The sequence below is a fragment of the Mus musculus genome, chromosome 10, assembly GCF_000001635.26.
Source record: "Mus musculus strain C57BL/6J chromosome 10, GRCm38.p6 C57BL/6J".
In the NCBI taxonomy this organism is placed as follows: Eukaryota; Metazoa; Chordata; class Mammalia; order Rodentia; family Muridae; genus Mus; species Mus musculus.
This window is the reverse complement of record NC_000076.6, coordinates 15707485-15727077: the sequence shown is the minus strand read 5'-3', so window position 1 is coordinate 15727077 and position 19593 is coordinate 15707485. Positions and strand designations below refer to the sequence as shown.

Sequence of the window (19593 nt, the reverse complement as noted above, 5' to 3'; positions counted from 1 at the left end):
GCTGTCTCTTGAGAGGCTCTGCCAGAGTCTGACAAATACAGAGACAGATGCTCGCAGCCAACCTTTGGATTGAGTACAGGGTCCCAGATGGAGAAGTTAGAGCAGGGACTGAAGGAACTGAGCTGGTTTTGCTGGAGAGAGCAAGCAGTGTCAACTGGCCAAACCCTCTCCCCCCAGAGCTCCATGGGACCACTAACCAAAGTGTACACTTGGAGTGACCCATCACTCCGGCTGCATATGTGGCAGAGGATGGCCTTGTTGGATATCTGTGGGAGGAGAGGCCCCTGAGCTTGAGAGTATTCGATGGCCCAGAGTAGTGGAGTGCCAGGGCATGAAGACAGAAGTGGATGGGTGGCTAGAGGCAGGTTGAGGGGAGCTAAGATCGGAGGTTTTCCAAAGGGTATACCGAGAAAGCAAGACATTTGAAGACATTTGACATGTATATAAAAAAATATGCTATAAAAAAAAAAAGAAAAAAGAAATTGAAATGACTGAAGTCTGTGTATGTATTTACCCTAACATTGACACTATAACAAAACCAAAACACTACTTATAATAAAACTTTGGTGAAAATCAATACAAAACATCCTCCAAAAAGCACTAACGATTTATTTCATTAGAATATTGAGGGCTAATATCTCATGGTCAAATAGGATTTGTTCCTAGAATGTATGAGTTTGTCAACATAAAAAAAGTAACAACTAGTGTTAATGACATATTAACAAAACTAAAGGGAAAATATCAAACATTAAGTACTCTTGGTGCAGAAAAGTTTATGACAAAACTCAGCACATTTACATGGTAAAATTTACCAGAAGAATAAGAATACAAGAAAAGCATATCAACTGAATCAGAACTCTGTCTGTCTGTTTCTCTTCCCTCCCTCCCTCCCTCCCTCCCTCCCTCCCTCCCTCCCTCCCTCCCTCCCTCTCTCCCTCCCTCCCTCCCTCCCTCTCTCCCTCTCTCCCTCCCTCCCTCCCTCCCTCTGTCTTTCCCTTCTTTCTTTCTTTCTTTCTTTCTTTCTTTCTTTCTTTCTTTCTTTCTTTCTTTCTTTCTTTCTTTCTTTCTTTCTTCTTTCTTTCTTTCTTTCTTTCTTTCTTTCTTTCTTTCTTTCAATAGATAGATACATAGACAGATAGATAGATATAGAAATACAGAGAGATAGATATAATTTACAAAAAAATCTAAAGGTTTTCCTGTAAAATAATGAAGGCAAAGTGAAAAATGGTTTTGTTCAACACTTTGAAGTACAATAATATCAGAAGAAATATAGGAAAGAAAAAATATATTATTTATTTATTTACTTATATTTGTTTTGTTTTTCCAGAGAGTGTTTCCATGTATAGCCCTAGCTGTCTCTGAACTCAGTCTGTAGACCAGTGTGGTGTGCAACTCAGAGATCTGCTTGCCTTGCCTCCCACGTGCTTCGGTTAAATGTGTATGCCATCACTGCCCAACTGAAAACAATACTATGAAATTGGAAAGGAAAAATAAAATTATTTCTTTACCAGTGTATGATATTTGCAAAGAAAATAAAAAGTGTTATTATAAAAATATATTCTAAATTTATAAATAAAATCATAATTGTAAAAAGATGCATATCAGGAATTACGGGGATGGAAATGGAGAGAATCCAGAGAAAAAGAAGGTCCAGTGACAGGCCCAAAGTGGGATCCAGCTCAAGGGGAGGTCCCAAGACCTGACATGGAATGCTCACAAAATGGGATCTATCACGACTGCCCTCCAAAAGGCCAATTAAGCAGCTGAAAGAGTCAGTTGCAGTTATTTGCACCCAACCAATGGACAGAAGCAGCTGACCCCTGTGGTTGAATTAAGGAAGGCTGAAAGAAGCTGAGGAGAAGGGTGATCCTATAGGAGGATCTCAATTAATCTGGACCCCTGAAATCTCTCAAACACTGGACCACCAAACAGGCATCATACACTGAATGAAATCAGGCCCCCAACACATATAGTAGAGGACATCCAGATTTGTGTTCATTCAGAGAAGCACTTAACCTTCAAGAGACTGGAGGTCCTAGGGAGTTTAGAGGTCAGGTGGGGTAAGAGGTGGGGACATCAGTGTTTAGATTGGGTGGGTTGGGGAGGAGATGTAGGATGTGGAGCAGTTGTATAGTGGATGGGTAGGGGTAGGGAATGGAATATAGAGTATAAAATATAAATTACAAATAAAATAAATTACAAATAAAATAAAATTAAAAAACGAAAGATACAAATCAAAACAAAATTCACCAGTTTACAAATTAACGTGACTAATCTCAAATGTAACTCATGAAAAAAAATCATTTGAAATATAAGGATGCTTACATTATCAAAAACTGGTAGCCAACACTATCAACATAGCTCTTGCCAGAGTTTCACTGAGTAGTTTAGGATTAATAGTAAAACCTAACTACAAATTCATATGAAATCAAACAGGTTGCAAAGTCACTAGAGCTTGACATACCAACTTTTTTTTCCATTTTTAATTAGGTATTTACTTCATTTACATTTCAAATGCTATCCTAAAAGTCCACTATTCCCTCTCCCACCTGCTCCCCTACACAACCACTCCCACTTCTTGGCCTTGGTGTTTCCCTGTACTGGGGCATATAAAGTTTGCAAGACCAAGAGGTCTCTCTTCCCAATGATGGCCAACTAGGCCATCTTCTGCTACATGTGCACCGAGCTCTGGGGGTACTGGTTAGTTCATATTGTTGTTCTACCTATAGGGTTGTAGACCCCTTGAGCTCCTTGGGTACTTTCTCTAGCTTCTCCATTGAAGGCCCCATGTTCGATCCAATAGCTGACTGTGAGCATCCACTTCTGTGTTTGCCAGGCACTTGCATAGCCTCACAAGAGACAGATATATCAGGGACTTTTCATCAAAATCTTGCTGGCATATGCAATAGTGTCTGGGTTTGGTGGCTGATTATGGGATGGACCCCGAGGTGGAGTAGTCTCTGGATGGTCCATCCTTTTGTATCAGCTCCAAAATTTGTCTCTGTAAATCCTTCCATGGGTGTTTTTTCCCAATTCTAAGAAGGGGTGAAGGGACCACATTTTGGTCTTTGTTCTTCTTGAGTTTCATGTGTTTTGCAAATTGTATCTTGGATATTCTAAGTTTCTGGGCTAATATCCACTTAAGTGTGAGTGCATATCAGGAGAGTTTTTTTGTGATTGGGTTACCTCACTCAGGATGATACCCTCCAAATCCATCCATTTACCTAGGAATTTCATAAATTCATTGTTTTTAATAGCTGACTAGTATTCCATTGTGAAATGTACATTTTCTGTATCTGCTCCTCTTTTGAAGGACATCTGGGTTCTTTCCAGTTTCTGGCTATTATAAATAAGGCTGCTATGAACATAGTGGAGCATGTGTTCTAATTACCAGTTGGAAAATCTTCTGGATATATGCCCAGGAGAGGTATTGCTGGATCCTCCAGTAGTACTATGTCCAGTTTTCTGAGGAACCACCAGACTGATTTCCAGAGTGGTTGTACAAGCCTGCAATCCCACCAACAATGGAGGAGTGTTCCTCTTTCTCCACATCCTCGCCAGCATCTGCTGTCACCTGAATTTTTGATCTTAGCCATTCTGACTGATGTGAGGTGGAATCTCAGGGTTATTTTGAGTTGCATTTCCCTGATGATTAAGGATGTTGCACATTTTTTCAGGTACTTCTCAGCCATTCGATATTCCTCAATTGAGAATTCTTTTTATTAGCACTTTGCCCCATTTTTTTAATGGGGTTATTAGGTTTTCTGGAGTTGACCTTCTTGAGTTCTTTGCATATATTGGATATTATTCCCCTATCTGATTTAGGATTAGTAAAGATCCTTTCCCAATCTTTTGGTGGCCTTTTTGTTTTATTGACAGTGTCTTTTGCCTTACAGAAGCTTTGCAATTTTATACCATTTGTCAATTCTCTATCTTACAGCACAAGCCATTGCTGTTCTATTCAGAAAAATTTCCCCTGTGCCCATATCTTGAAGGCTGTTCCCCACTATCTCCTCTATAAGTTTCAGTGTCTCTGGTTTTGTGTGGAATTCCTTGATCCATTTAGACTTGATCTTAGTACATGGAGATAAGAATGGATTAATATGCATTTTTCTACATGACAACTGCCAGTTGAGCCAGCACCATTTGTTGAAAATGCTGTCTTTTTTTCACTGGATGGTTTTAGCTCCCTTGTCAAAGGTCAAGTGACTATAGGTGTGTGGGTTCATTTCTGGGTCTTCAATTCTATTCCATTGATCTACTTGTCTGTCGCTATACCAGTACAATGTAGTTTTTCTCAAATTTTCTCTGTAGTACAGCTTTAGGTCAGGCATGGTGATTCCACCAAGGACTCTTTTATCATTGAGAAGAGTTTCAGCTATCCTAGGTTTTTTGTTTTCCCAGATGAATTTGCAAATTGTCCTTTCTAGTTCGTTGAAGAATTGAGTTGGAATTTTGATGGGAATTGTATTGAATCTGTAGATTTCTTTCATCAAGATAGCTATTCTTACTATATTGATCCTGGCAATCCATGAGCATGGGAGATCTTTCCATCTTCTGAGATCTTCTTTGATTTCTTTCTTCAGAGAGTGAAAGTTTTTATCATACAGATCTTTCACTTCCTTAGTTAGAGTCACACCAAGGTATTTTATATTATTTTTGACTATTGTGAAGGGTGTTGTTTCCCTAATTTCTTTCTCAGCCTGTTTATTTTTTTGTGTAGTGAAAGGCCATTGATTTGTTTGAGTTAATTTTATATCCAGCTACTGTACTGAAGCTGTTTATCAGGCATAGGAGTTCTCTGGTGGAATTTTTAGTGTCACTTATATATACCATCATATCATCTGCAAATAGTGATATTTTGACTTCTTCCTTTCCAATTTGTATCCCCTTGACCTCCTTTTGTTGTCGAATTTCTCTGGCTAGGACTTCAAGTACTATGTTGAATAGGTAGGGAGAAAGTGGACAGCCTTGTCTAGTCCCTGATTTTAATCGACTGCTTCCAGCTTCTCTCCATTTACTTTGATGTTGGCTACTGGTTTGCTGTAGATTGATTTTATTATGTTTAGGTAAGGGCCCAGAATTCCTGATCTTTCCAAGACTTTTATCATAAATGGAAGTTGGATTATGTCAAATGCTTTCTCAGCATCTAACGAGATGATCATGTGGTTTTTGTCTTTGAGTTTGTTTATATAGTATGTTATGTTGATGGATTTCTGTATATTAAACCATCCCTGCATCCCTGGAATGAAGCCTACTTGGTCATGATGGATGATCTTTTTCATGTGTTTTTGGATTTGGTTGGCGAGGATTTTATTGAGTATATATGCATCGATATTCATAAGGGAAATTATGAATATCGATGCTATGAGTAATTATGGCTTCGTAGAATGAATTGGGTAGAGTGCCTTCTGTTTCCATTTTGTGGAATAGTTTGAAAAGATCTGGAATTAGGTCTTCTTTGAAGGTCTGATAGAATTCTGCCCTAAACCTGGGCTTTTTTTGGTTGGGAGACTTTCGATGATTGCTTCTATTTCTTTAGGGAATATAGGATAGTTTAGGTCTTTAATCTGATCCTGATTTAACTTTGGTACATGGTTTCTGTCTAGAAATTTGTCCATTTCATCCAGGTTTTCCAGTTTTGTTGAGTATATTCTTCTGTAGAAGGATCTGATGGTGTTTTGAATTTCCTCAGTGACTGGCTGGTTTTGTGTGTCAACTTGACACAAGCTGGAGTTATAACAGATAAAGCAATTCAGTTGGGGAAATGTCTCCATGAGATCCAGCTGTAAGGCATTTTCTCAATCAGTGATCAAGGGGGAAAAGGCCCCTTGTGATTGGGACCATCTCTGGGCTGGTAGTCTTGGGTTCTATAAGAAAGCAGGCTAAGCAAGGCAGAGGAAGCAAGCCAGTAAAGAACATCCCTCCATGGCCTCTGCATCAGCTCCTGCTTCCTGACCTGCGTGAATTCCAGTCCTGACTTCCTTGGTGATGAACAGCAGTATGGAAGTGTAAGCCAAATAAACCTTTTCCTCCCCAACTTGCTTCTTGGTCTTGATGTTTATGCAGGAATAGAAACCCTGACTAAGACACTCAGTATCTGTTGTTATGTCTCCCTTTTCATTTCTGATTGTGTAAATTAGGATGCTGTCCCTGTGCCCTCTTAGTGAGCCTCAGTAAGGGTTTATCTATCTTGTTGATTTTCTCAAAGAACCAGCTCCTGGTTTGGTTGATTCTAATAATAGTTATTTTTGTTTCTGCTTGATTGATTTCACCCCTGAGTTTGATTATTTCCTGCCATTTACTCCTCTTGGGTGAATTTGCTTCCTTTTATTCTAGAGGTTTTAGGTATGCTGTCAAGCTGGTAGTGTATGCTCTCTCTAGTTTCTTTTGGGGGTGGGGGGGGGTGGGGCTCAGAGCTATGAGTTTTCCTCTCAGGAATGCTTTCATTGTGTCCCATAAGTTTGGGTATGTTGTGGCTTTATTTTCATTAATTCTAAAGAGTCTTTAATTTCTTTCTTTATTTCTTCCTTGACCAATTTATTATTGAGGAAAGTGTTGTTCAGTTTCCATGTGAATGTTGACTTTGTATTACTTATGTTGTTATTGAAGATCAGCTTTAGTCCATGGTGATCTGATAGGATGTGTGGGGTAATTTCAATAATTTTGTATCTGTTGAGGCCTGTTTTGTGACCAATTATATGGTCAGTTTTGGAGAAGGTACCATGAGGTGCTAAGAAGAAGTTATATCCTTTTGTTTTAGAATAAAATGTTCTGTTAAACATTTTATCCTGTTAAACATTTTATCTGTTAAATCCAATTGTTTCATAACTTCTGTTAGTTTCCTTTGTCTCTGTTTAGTTTCTGTTTCCATGATCTGTCCATTAATGAGAGTAGGGTGTTGAAGTCTCCCACTATTAGTGTGTGAGATGCAATGTGTGTTTTGAGCTTTACTAAAGTTTCTTTAATGAATGTGGCTGCACTTGCATTTGGAGCCTAGATATTCAGAATTGAGAGTTCCTCTTGGAAAATTTTACCTTTAATGAGTGTGAAGTACCCCTCCTTGTCTTTTTTGATAACTTTGGGTTGGAAGTCGATTTTATTCGATATTAGAATGGCTAGTCCAGCTTGTTTTTTTAGACCATTTGCTTGGAAAATTGTTTTCCAGCCTTTTACTCTGAGGTAGTGTCTGTCTTTTTCCCTGAGATGGGTGTCCTGTAAGCAGCAAAATGTTGGGTCCTGTTTGTGTAGCCAGTCTGTTAGTCTATGTCTTTTTATTGGGGATTTGAGTCCATTGATATTAAGAGATATTAAGGGAAAGTAATTGTTGCTTCCTGTTATTTTTGTTGTTAGAGTTGGCATTCTGTTATTGTGCTCCTCTTCTTTTAGGTTTGTTGAAGGATTACTTTCTTGCTTTCTCTAGGGTGTAGTTTCCATCTTTGTATTGCTTTGTTTTGTTTTGTTTTTTTTTTTTTTTTTTTTTTTTTTTTCTGTTATTATCCTTTGAAAGGCTGGATTCGTGGAAAGATATTGTGTGAATTTGGTTTTATCATGGAATACTTTCCATGTATGGTAATTGAGAGTTTTGCTGGGTAAATGCCTGGGCTGGCATTTTTATTCTCTTATGGTCTGCATAACATCTGTCCAGGATCTTCTGGCTTTCATAATCTCTGGTGAGAAGTCTGGTGTAATTCTAATAAGCCTGTCTTTATATGTTACTTGACCTTTTTCCCTTACTGCTTTTAATATTATATCTTTATTTAGTGCATTTGTTATTCTATTTTTATGTTTCAGGAGGAATTTCTTTTTTGGTCCAGTCTATTTGGAGTTCTGTAGGATTCTTGTATGTTCATGGGCATCCCTTAAGTTGAAAATCTTCATTCTCATCTACTCCTATTATCCATAGGTTTGGTCTTCTCATTGTGTCCTAAATATCCTGGATGTTTTGAGTTAGGATCTTTTTGCATTTTGCATTTTCTTTCATTGTTGTGCTGATGTTCTCTATGGAATCTTCTGCACCTGAGATTCTCTCTTCCATCCCTTGTATTCTGTTGCTGATGCTTGCACCTATGGTTCCTAATTTCTTTCATAGGGTTTCTATCTCCTGAGTTGTCTCTCTTTGGGTTTTCTTTATTGTTTCTACTTCCATTTTTAGATCCTGGATGGTTTTGTTCAATTCCATCACGTGTTTGGTAGTGTTTTCTTGTAACTCTCTAAGGGATTTTTGTGTTTCCTCTTTAAAGCTTCTAGCTGTTTACCTGTGTTTTCCTGTATTTTCTTCTTAAAGTCCTCCATCATCATCATGAGAAGTGACTTTAGATCCATGTCTTGCTTCTCTGGTGTGATGGTCTTTCTAGGACTTGCTACGGTGGAAGAGTTTGGTTCTGATGATGCCAAGTACCCTTCATTTCTGTTGCTTCTTTTCTTATGCTTGCCTCCTGCCATCTGACTACCTCAAGTGCTTGCTGCCCTCAATATGTCTGATTGGAGCCTGTATTTCTTATAATCCCACTTGATTCAGGAGTCCTCAGAGTTCAGCTTTCTCTGTGATCCTTTGATTGTTGGCTCCTGTGAACCCAAGATTCTGGGTGTGTCAGAGTTTTTGGCAGTCAAGCCTCCTCTGAGATACTGGTGTGACCCAGCTCCTGTTATCCTGGGATCCTGTTGTCCTAAGATCCTGGAAGTGGTGTCTCCTTTGTGGACCGTGGAGCTGCCTGGTCTGTTCAAAACCAAGGTAAACCAGAACTGATCAAAAGGAACTCAAGTCTCTGGTTAGGAAGGGCTCTGTTGTCCTTGTTCCTGCAGTCACAGGCCCATCACAATTGGATTGGAACACATGTTGTGTTCCACTCACCAGTGATCCTAAGTTTGAGTGGAGAGTCCTCTGGGGACCCTGGGTGTGTCTGCTGACTCCTTTACCTAGGTGACCTCGTTCTGGTGCCGACCAGAAGGGCGACATATCAACTTCAATAAAAAAAAAAAAAAACCTCACAAGGCCCTACCCTTATATGGAGGGGATTAGACAGTCAATGGTTGCTGTAGTACAGAGTGGAGCTCTCCAGAAATGAGCTTCCAGTTAGGTTATCACTCATCCAAGTGATTAGTCCTAAACACTGAACGTCTTAATGTGCTCATTAGCTTGTGTGTCTGTGTGACTGTGTGTCTGTATGTCTGTGTTTTGTGTGTGTAATAATAAAGAGGAGGTCATGAACTTGAGAGTGAAAAACACTGAGTCACATGGTAGGAGTTGGAGATAGGAGGAGAGAGGTAAATGATGTAAAGATAACACTCACATGTGAAACTCATAAACCATTCAGGGATCTAGAAAATGGAGATATTTGTACAACCTTTGCAGTGTGCTCAATAATATGGAATTTTACACATAAAATGATTATGAAGATACATTTTTCATGTGTGTATACCTGTAATAAAATTATAGGAAAATGTGTTAAAGGGCAAAAAGGAAACTTGCTTCCTGTTTTAGATTTAATTACTTGGGTACTTCCTGTGAATTATACCAACCCCATTTTTAAAGACATGTCTGTCAATTAAAATGAAGCAAATATAGTTCCTGCTACATCATTTTTGTTTAATTAAAATGTCACAATCAGCCTCTATCTCATAACAGAACCTGGACCCAAGTAGGAAAAGTCAACAAATGGAAAGACAAATGCAGAAAAATAAATCTGAGAAGCAATTTAATAAGTAGGCATAAATGATGTATGTTGATGAAAACTCAAAATGCATTTGCCTCTTGAATTTAATAAGTAATCATTCTCCACTAAATAATATTTGAGTAAGTGCCAATCCTATATCCCATTTCATGTATTCTTGTAAACATCAGAATTATATTTCTGCTTTGGTCAGCAACAGAAATCAAAACAGCAAAAGTAATCAAAATTAGATTGCCTGTATACACAAGATAATTTGGTGCAGAGATACAGGCTTAGGATTTATTTTTAAGGCATAATATTGGATTTTAAATAAAACAAACTTTAATGTGCCAGTGCGGCCTTAAGAAAAGTATTTTCAAATAACTGAAAATGCTATATGTAGTTTTGTTTTATTAACATTTTATTTTGGCCACAGGCATAGGAATAACTTACAGTAATTTCCTTTAGGATTGTGGAGTTGAAAGGAAAAAAATTACACTGCTAATGTATCATAGTTGTATCCATGCCCATGTGCAGAAATAGAAATCAATGTTAGGTCTCTTATTCTATAAAATGTAGATAAATTTGTAGGTAGTGAGTAGCATCATTTAATTCTCAGATGTGTGTACGACATAAGAAAGTGATTTGTTATAAATACCCATTTTGCTATTCCTTCCAGAGTTGTAAAGCTTTCTATGTACCATAATTAGAAAAATTGGATAAACCTAGACTCCTTTCTGATAGCTATTTATTGAGTTAAATTCCCACTGCTGAGACAGTGTACCTGAGATTATTTTAAAAGATCAAGGGTCTGTTTTGTCTTCAGCATTTCAGAAGTTTCAAGTATGGCTTTTCAAGAGTACTTTGAGATCTTTGCAAGAAACACATTATGCATGAAACTTGTAAAGAGAGAGGGGTGCTCTTTTTCAAATAGGAAGTAAAAAAAAAGTAGAAGTAAGAATAAATCAATGATAAAATATGCCCTTTAAGGGCACACCCCCAACAAATTTATTTTCTTTGAATAAGCCATACTTCCTAAAGTTTCTAACAAATATATACCACCAATTTATCGTTCTAATACTCAATAATTCATATAACATATCATAGCACATATAATACATTCTATTACCTAAAAAATAAACCTCTAAACTCTGCCCGCTGAGGACTAAACCTATAGAACCTGCTCAATAGAAGCATTTGAGGTCCATACCCAAACATATCCTCACTCTCCCAGACTGTACTTGACAACATATGTATGCATATATGCCAGTCTTTTACAGGATAGGAGTTAATTGCATTGGAAATCACTGCTCCATCATTTGTAATTTTATATGTCAGTTAGTTTGACTTGAATCTATTGGTAATATTATATACAAAAAAAAATCTTCCCCTATCTTCTGTTCTTCAGTGGAGGTGTTTAAATTAAATTTTATCACTAGTTTCTCCAGGCAAATTTGTCACCAACCAATCAAAGCCACATTTTCTGTGTTATAACTTTTTAAATGAATCATTGATTTTTTTGAGATTATAATTATATAATTTTGTCTTTCCCTTTTCCTCCTGCCAAATCCTCCTATATTCTTCTTCTTCTTCCTTTCTTTCAAATTCAAGACCCCTTTATTCATTGTTCTTACATTCACATTTGTATATGTATATACATATTTATTTCTAATACATAAATGGAACTTCATGTTTTGTTGATGTATGAGAGCTGACCATTTGTTATTGGATAACTAGTGTGTTTTTTCCTCTGGAAGACTTTTTCTCCCTCTCTCACATTCCCGAGGGTGTTTGTAGTTCTTTGGGAAGGGTGGAGGATTCATGTTAGTCTTTTCCAGTTCTCTATAGCATGTTTCTTTTTGTTGTTTTTGGTCTGCTTACCAATAAGGAACCTTAGCCATCAATGCATGGTTAGTAATGACTGAAGTCATGGTTCTTGCAGAACTTACAATCACCAGTTTACTAAGTTAACTGTACTATTTCTTGAACTCCAAATGAAAATTAAAAGTTTGAAATCTCCTTCACACTCAATCGGCATGACATTCATACTTTCATAAAACTAACATGTTATAAAATAAACCATCACATTTATGGACCAGTCAGACTTTTTTAGAGAACCTGTCTTAAAAAAACAGTCACACTCTGAAAGACAGGTGATATGGATTTCAACTTAATATATTTGAAGAAACTTTCAGTCCATGAGAATGGATAAGAACATTAGGTAAGGAACTGTCAGAAACTATATTTACATGACAAATTTCACCAGTTATTTATTTGTCAAGTTCCTGAGCCCAATATTTTACATTCATATTGTGTTACACATGAATGGTTATCCCAGAGTACCCAATTTAGGGTTGTTTTGGGTCAGTATACTAGTCCCTTTTGTTATAATAATAAAATACTCTCACCAAGAAGCAACATAGGGGAGGAAAGGATTTATTTGGCTTTCTCTTCCAGGTCTCAGTCCATCGTTGAAGAAAGATATGGTAGGGACTTAAATAATCATTGAAGTAGAACCTTGGAGGAATACTGATTCATGGCTATTGGAAGGCTAGCTTCCTTATGTGGCACATAAGGGGAAATTTGCCTATGGATTGTGCAATTCACAGTGGACTTGGCTCTGCTACATTGCTTAATAATTAAGACAGTCCCCTACAAATAATACAACAATCTCATATAGACATACCCTCTACCAATATTGCTTTCTCAAATGACTCTAGACTATGTTGGTCAACAATCAAAACTAACTAGGACAGATGCTGTTTTTTGCTTACCATTTAAATAAGTGCTGTGAATGATTTAGAAATATAGGTTAAGTTAAAAATATCATCATATTAATTCATGCAAAAACAGCTGATAAATATCAACAACCAGATCCAAAAGTAAAGCCCAATACTAAGCTAGAGCTAAATGAATAATAACTCATAAAACTTATTACCAAGCAGTCTAATACAGAATTACAAATAAAATTATATGGAGTAAATAACAGTGGCATGCAGTATTTATATCTAGATAGAACATCTATTTTAAAGCCCCTCTCTGCTCATGAAAGCTCACTACTATCTCCAGAGCTACTGGCAGTTGAAGGCTGGTTGGGGTGTGAGAATTAGATTTCTTTAAGGATATGGATTCTTGTAAATTCCTCAAACACCAGTAGACAATGCTATATCCATCCACATATAAGAAGCACCAACTATATTCAGCTGATTATAAATCTAGAACATGAAATTAGGAAGTAGATATGTTGGGGGAGTGGGACTCTGGGAAGTTAGGGAAGTAGAGGGTTGTAATAAAAATATATTTTATAAAACCATATATGAAATTCTCAATGAATAAATTAAAATGTATTTTAAGACCTTTTCGTACCCCAAAATAATGATCTAGCCTATATATTTTAGCATTATTGAAATTGTCAACAACTCATATGGAACTAAAGGGTAGAGTATGATATATTATCAGGGTTTTTTTCCTCTTCTGATTAACTCTTGATTGTTTAACAGTTATTACATTGTTGAAACTCATTACAAAAGATCATGGGAAATACTTGTAGTAGTGTGATATTTTAATCTGCTATGTGTATAAGGAGGGTTTGAGCCACACTTTCCCTTGGGAAGTACAGGAGTATTGAACATAATAACATCCATCTTTCAAATGTGCTCCTCATGGAGAGCAGTTGTTTCTAATTTTTGGTCTTAGTCAGTATATGTGTATCAGAAACTGTCATGCAATTTTCTACAAGAGGAAAAAAAAAGAGATTCTTATTTTTATCTTGCTTCTATAGCAATATTAAAAACTTTTATAATTTCTTCTAATCACTGGCATAATCAGTTTTGAGATTACTATTTCTATTTTCACACTGTCTTTTAGTCTAAAAATTTATTCCAATGACTTGTTTAAATGCTTGAAATATGAATTTGTACTAGAAGACCAAGATTTATTTACACATCAGCACCAAGAATAGTTGCCACACAATGCATTGTCATTTTCAAAGGAAAGGAAAATCCAATACTATGAGTATGTGTATATGAATATAAATTTATTTTAAACAACCAGAGCATGAGATTATAGAGCTAGAAATTTCAAAGCCTGTATTTACATAGCACTCCCATTGTTTTGATTATTATCAGTAATGCATACAATGTTAAAATATTTGAGGAGACATGTTTATAATAGGAAAATAACCATAACCTTTTTATATAAAAGAGATTTAAACAGCTATGGATATTAGTATCTGCAATGGGTACTGAAGAAAATTCTCTACAGTTACCATGGGTTAAGTACAGTTTCCTCTGATGTGTATTTTCAGTGTGTTCTTGGTCCTGTTCTTGTTTGTTTTTATCACATGAATTATTTTTTTGAGTATATGCCTATAATTTTCATGCTTGAATAATGTCTTTTGTGCATGACTTGGTTATCATTTATAGTGATACCTCATTGTTTTCAGAGAACTATCTACATTAATCATTAGAAAATCCTATAAAAAATATTGTACATTTTGGTAGCAAAATTGATTCTTCTAATCAACATATTCTTGAAAGAAACATGAACATTCAATTTCAGAGGTTAAGCTGGCCAACCTAATCCTATTTTGTTTTCATTTATTTGTTTATTTATCTGTGGGGCATATACAAATATGTGTCTGCGTATATTCATGCATGTGGGCATTTGTGGAGGCCAGCAATTGATGTGGAGTATTTTGCTAAGTGGTTTGGCACCTAGTATTAGAGAATAATATTTCTCAATGTACCTGGAGCCCAAGGTTGAAGTAGAATACCTGACCAGTGACCCCCAAGAATGCCTGTCTTCCTATCACACCAGTCAGCATTAAAGTGACATTTACTGTTTACTTTGCTTTGTTTTCTTTCTTCTTTCTCCTTTTCTGTTGTTTTTGGATTTGTTTGTTGTTTTTCTTGTTGTTCTATTATTGTTTGTTTGTTTGTTTGTTTGTTTGTTTGTTTTGTTTTCAGACAAGCTTTCTTTCTTATGCAGTTCTGGCTGGTCAGGAACTGATTTTGTAAAGCAGGCTGGCTTTGAGCTTGCGAGTTGCTTCTGCTTCCCTAGTACTGAAATTAAAGGAGTTCCATAGTCACTCAGTGTCTGAACTCCAGCTTCATGTTTAAAGGGCAAAGGCAAGCACTTTACCCTACTTCAATTCCTACTAATTGTTTCTTAGCTTTTCTTTCTACCTATTTTTCTCTACACAAGATCTGTAGAAATTCAAAGGATGTACAAATGCTTCTCAGTAGTGCTGTATTTCTTTCTCCAAGTTTTCATAGATTTGTACTTTATGAGTACTTCTTGGTTTTAGTGAGTACATCTACATGCATATGCATTCTGTTTTCCTTTGAAATTGCAAGCACTACCACTGCAACAAGTGGTTGGTTTTTTGTTTGTTTGTTTTTTGATTGTTTAATTTTTTTTTGTTTTTTTGGGTTTTTTTCTTTTGCTATTTCTTCATTTTCAATCAAATATGACATTGGCCCTTGCATTTCTGTTCTTTGAAATTAACTGCTGTGAGTTATCTCTTTTTATTCTCTTACATTTTTCCAACATCTTTAATATATCACATTTTCACATGGTGTATTACTGTGTACTTGTGAGTTTTTTTTCTTAAATATTTTTATTTGATTCAACAGGCATCTTGATCTTAAAAATGAATCCATCACCAACAACTCTATCAGAGGAAGACATTTAAACTTCTCCTATCATAATATATAGGAAGACATATTGTATAAATTTACTAATTGGTAAAATGCTATCATTTCAATTTGTTTATTTGTATAATATTTGTCTGTGTGTATAATAGCTATTTCTGAGCTGGGCACAGAACTGAAAAAGTGATGTGTGAGTCTACATATTCTTCTTCTATGGCCCTCTGAATTATAATAATTATTTTGTTTCTACTTTGTATATTATGAATATTTTGTAGCTGCTTAAATTAATATAATTTTTCCTTCAATAAATAATGAAAGTCATTAAGTACATTTTATTTTGTATGTGTTCTCTCTCAGTCTGTGCCAGTTTGTAACTTAAGATCTATACTATCAAAATACAGCCCTGTAATATAAATATAGTGGTTTCCTTCCAGCCATTGATTAGTCTGGAATTTGTGAGCAAATTTACATAAGATTTAACACAACTCTTATGCCAATGATTGCCTATTTGTTTTACTGTGTGAAGTTTATTCTTTCCATATGGGCAAAGGCACAAAAATAACAGCAACATACAGATATTAGATCTTTTAATGCCACTGTGGAAAATCACATAGACGTATGACTAAGTTGACATTGTGTAGCTAGGATGCCATTCAGTTATCTTCTTGCTGTACATAAGTCAGATTCCAGTTTTAATTTCCTGCCCTTGTTAATGAGCATGGCTACCATTTCTTTGTAAAAAAATTACTTCAAATTTTAAGACTAATAAGAAATAATCTTAATACTGACTCTTTGGGGCCTATCTTCCCCCATGTATATGTATATGACATCATTTCAATACATAGGTTCTAACTATGTTTTACTTCGGAGTATACAAGTCAATTGTAAATCTTTGTATGTATCTTATTTCTGTCATTTCCTTTTATGGGTCTTCTGTAGCCTGTATGCTGGAACTTTGCTATCTCCATGCTTCACCTGCTACCCATTGTATATCATTTCCTCCTTTCCACCTTATGGTGGAAATATTTCCACCTATTCTGATTGTAGCAATATCTGTTATATTTGTTGAATCTCTTGCTTTTTATAGCTTAATGTTTCAAATGAAAATTAAGTTTTTTACTTCCTGAATGGTCTTATGACCGATTTTCCCCTTTAAAATATGACAAAACTGCTTTCTGAGAGTTGTTAAAATTTTTGAGATAATAAAACAATCCGAGAAGTTCTTCCTTGCCTGTCTGCTCATACTCTGCCCCATGCTCCTTCAAATTCATGGCTTCTTTTTTTATTATTAATTGTTATTGCATACATATGTAATCCTAATTATAACCTGCTCATTCTGTATAATGTTACTTGTATGTATATTTTCAGAGAAGACCACTTGGTACTGAACAACCAATTGCTGCGCTCTTCTTCAGAAGCTTATTCCTCCCTCATCAATCCCAGCATTTCACAACCGCCTATAGTGCTCTCTGTAGGGCTCAATCCCATGGGATTTTTCCAGGTCCAGTTTTTCATTCTTAAATTATGCTATTCAAATATAGCACCTTTCAATTTCATATGCTCTCTGATATAAGCTTCTCGGGATTTTAGTATCTGTTACTCTCCTTCTTTTACTTCTTGTTGCACATGTCTCTTCTCTTTCCATTCATCACTCACCCTGTGCTTTTCAATATATGTCTATTCTAAATCATTCCTTCCAAGTGCTGGATTTAAAGGTAAAATAAAGCTGTCAGCACATTGTAGACAAATCTGAGGATTTATTCAATTTAGCATAACATAGCTTTTTTATTCTTATCTCTCTTAAAGTCCTCTCTTAGTTGACCATGAACAAAATTTGGAAATAACCTGTGTCTGTGTTCCTAGGATGTTCCTCTGAGATAACTCTCTCAATGCATGTAGCAGAATTATTATTCTGGACTTTGATTGCCATCAAAATTGTAGTCATGTTCTTTGTCATCCTTATGTTATCTTTCAAATATATACTGTAGTCAAACAGGTCTTCTTGCTTTCAACAGACAATTTTCACTTCATTTTAGCATTTGATGTTTATGGATATCTCATTTTGTTACCCAACTGCTCTCTCTAGAGTGGGTAGAATTATTCCTATAGATTCAATCATTATTTCCCAAGTGTCACTAATGTTTTGTTCTTTATATCCAAAAGACTAATGGGAAATTAGAATGCAAATGCTTAAGCATTTTCAGCAGAGCTTTCAATGAATTTACTAAGGAAAGGAAAGAATTGCACCTCATGTTTAGAATCACCTACTTGAATTCATCTCGAAAATGAATCACATACAATGAATATGATTTAAATAAAGTTTAATATATTTTCACTGCTGGGTCAGAGGACATGAATAATAGTATAATAAATCTCTCTTGTTACACAGTTTATTATTTCCCTTTTCTATCATATTTGTTCAGTTATTGTCATAAATCTCCCCTGCTGTTTTTTTGCACTGCATTGTGACAGATGTTTAATGAAAGTTGAAAGTGTTTTTATGCAATGCCATAAGCTTTTCAGAAGAAAGACAGTATGCAAATGTAAATCATAAATAACTGAAGTGCAAATCAGGATGCTTTCTCCAAGGAATGCATAAGTAGTATCTTAAAAAGAGATAAAAATGTAATGGTCTAAGATTTAAAGGATTAGAAATTGAAGACTGCATAATTCCAAACAGCTTCATTATTTTTGGAATCATGTTTAATTTCATTTCACTGGAGTATCAACCTAAAGGAGAGTGACTGGAAGGCATATTAGGTAAATGATTATGCCAAGAACTGCTATACATCCAGAAAATAGCTGCACGGGGAGAGAACTAAATACACCGGAAGACCACTAACAGTATGAGGGACTTGAGTTGAATTTTGTATTTTCTCCTTTTCATGGAATATTGATTTTTAAAAGATAATATTAAAAGTTCAAATAAGTGTTCACACAAAAGATTTTCTACATAATTAAATACTCTACTAAGGCGACAAGTAATTCTACACATTTCAATCCAAATGGATATTGGTATTGCACACCTTAACTCTGATACCATTTTAATCTTTCCATGAGAAATAGAGAAAGTTCATTTTTAAAAATTTCTTTCAGGAAAAAAAATGCCTTAAGTTCAGTTCCTTTCTATAGTTTTATTATTGGGACCAAGCAATTTCCATAATCCAGAATTGTTTTTCTTTATAACTTCAACGTCACCAGGGTAACACTTTGAGCTTCATAATTTCTGCTCTAATGTTTCCCCTAACTAGAAGAGACTTTCTTTGGGTTTTGTGTTATCTGGTGTGCACTGCTACCACCTTATCTTTGCTTTATTTTTCTTATTTATCACAAAGTATACCACAACTAAAAAGGTATGGAAGGATTAATGATCACCATCAAATGACTTCATTAATTTATCCAAATGTGTAGCATCTCAGTGATCTCATGTTCTTGGGAAGACACATCTGTGGCTTAACAGAACGATTCACATCTAGTAATTTATAGCTTATGAGACACTCTTGTGATTTCTACTACCCAGAACAATGATTTACAAGGCTACAATAACAATATTTCTCAATCATAATGTGAGAAGATGATGTACAGCCTAGATGGCTGTCTGTGGTTCTAGAGATAAGCTCAAATTAATTTATTCACCTGAACACATGTTTTCACAACCAAATTTCAGGCAGAACACTGAAGGTACTAGAAGAATTAAATCATTATACAGTTACTAATGTCAGGTGTAAAGTTTAAGTCTTAAAGAAAACAAACCAATGTAAGAGTGAATAGTTCATGTGTGCACTACCTTATAGTTAGTGCAAGCAGCAAGCAGCTACGAGGAATAACATTTCACCTGCTCATTGAAATTCATGGACAGTTTACAGTATCTCCTTGAACTTAACTATAGACTAATAAAGCTTAAGATTATTAGAGAATTTTATTTATTTTAAAGACATATCAATGTTTCAAGTTATAGTTTATATTTAAATATAATTATAATTAAGTATATAAATATAATTAAATATTTAGATATAAATATCTGAATAGGCTAATATTTTCTTCAAAAAGTTGTGCAGTCATACTTTTGAAGTTTTAAAGGAAGTATGCCAATATGTTTCTAATAATTAGTAATCCCACTAGTGTACATTAGATTATTTTTATTTTTATATTTCCATTTTCTTTGTATTCAAAAATATTTACATGGGTATCCAGAGAGTAAAGAATGAAAAAACAGTGCTGGGTCAACTAAGCATGGAGTTGGCTGTGAATTTAAATTTTGAACGTTTTGTTTAGATACTTGGTAG

At 35.4% G+C, this 19593-nt stretch overlaps 1 long non-coding RNA gene across 3 annotated transcripts in view; it reads left to right on the top strand.

Annotated features, from left to right (window-relative positions):
- Nucleotides 1-19593, top strand: part of Gm40604 — a 62063-nt gene that overhangs the window by 32996 nt on the left and 9474 nt on the right. The window contains exon 3 of one of the 3 annotated variants that reach the window (XR_871466.2): nucleotides 15290-15438. The exons of the other annotated variants lie outside the window; for them this stretch is intronic. This is a non-coding gene — a long non-coding RNA (predicted gene, 40604). Of the gene's footprint in view, nucleotides 1-15289; nucleotides 15439-19593 lie in introns of those variants that run through there. 3 annotated transcript variants of the gene reach the window in all.